Below are 1,598 nucleotides of genomic sequence, written 5' to 3'. Positions count from 1 at the left end.
CCATTATACTACACTCTGAATGCTCAACTCTGGTTTGAATAGCCATATATTTGATTATTTGTTTTAATATTCTCCTTGAAATAATACCTAATTATCTGTGTTCCTGATTCCAGTTGAATAAGCAACATATTTCTTTTTTTTCCCTAGTGGCAAGATAGGAATTTTATTAGAAATTAGAAAGAAATACAGAAGAAGAAAAAGGCACCAAAGAATCTGGTGGCAGGGGGTAACCAACATATTTCTTGACTGGACTCTGATCAACAAACATAGCACTTATAGTACCTTTCTAAAACTTGTTTAAAATCAAAAGTACACTACCATTCTAAAACATGTTTTAAGGACACATTATTCCCCTGAAAGAGCCAACCTCAGTTTTTGAGCTGCTTAGAATTCAACTTTAGGTTCTGGAGCTTCCCTAGTATTTTCAGTACTTGCCTATCTCAGTTTTTATTAACCTCAGACCTTTAACATGCAGACAAAGAATGCCAATACCTCCAAAACTTAATGCAAGAGAATAAAAACAACCATTAATGCCCAAGATTTGTCTCATGAAACATGAACTACCTTTTCTCTACCTGTCATTCATATTATGTGCTAATTTGGGTAGGCTATGGTGCCCAAGTACTTGAACACACATTAATCTAGATGTTTCTGTGAAAGTATTTCAAAACTTGGGTTAATATTTAAATCCGTAGACTTTGCATAAAGCAGATTATCTTCTATCATGTGAGTAAGCCTCATCCAATCAGTTGAAAGCCTTAATAAAAAAAAGACTGCGGGCAGTACCTGTGGCTCAAAGGAGTAGGGCGCCAGCCCCATATAACGGAAGTGGTGGGTTCAAACCTGGCCCTGGCCAAAAACTGCAAAAAAAAAAAAAAAAAAAAAAAAAAAAAAAGACTGATCTTCCCTCTACCCAAATAAGAGGAAACTGCCAGAAGACTCCTTTCAAACTTGAACTCTTCTCTGAGTGACCAGCCTGCCAGCCTACTCTACAAATTTTACAGATTTTGCCTTTTCAGCCTCCATGATACATAAGCCAAATCCTTAAAATTTCTCTCTCTCTCACCCTCCCACACTCCTGTATTACATCAATTCTGTTTCTCTGGAGAACCCTAACTAATGTACTCCACAAATAGTAGTGGGGATTAATCCTACTAAGATAATCACTGAATTGTTGAGAAGGAAGAAACCACATACTTCTCTTTCCCTTTTGATACCTTCAGTAAAATGAATAAATATGAAGCTAATATTTTAAAAAAATTTTCTGTGTTCCATCTAGCATTTTTGTAAGGTAGGTGGTCCCATCCCACCTTGCATATGTAGAACCTGAAGCTAGTGAAGTTAAATTATTTTACTAAATGTCACCCAGCTAGTGAGTGCTAGAGTCAGAATTTAAGCTTTGCTTTGTCTGGCGTCAAAGCTCATGGTGTTCCAAATAGGCCTACAGATTTAGCCATGCCTGTTGCAGTAATGGCCTCTTTGCAACAAAGTAACTTTTGAGAGGCAACAATCACAAAGGGCATGGCCCTAATCAAACTTTAGTCTACCTGCATTGACAGGGCATCAAAGCAGCTAGCTGAAAACAGAAATGGTTAGTT

This window comes from Nycticebus coucang, chromosome X, assembly GCF_027406575.1.
Source record: "Nycticebus coucang isolate mNycCou1 chromosome X, mNycCou1.pri, whole genome shotgun sequence".
In the NCBI taxonomy this organism is placed as follows: Eukaryota; Metazoa; Chordata; class Mammalia; order Primates; family Lorisidae; genus Nycticebus; species Nycticebus coucang.
Note: the sequence above shows the minus strand (reverse complement) of the source record.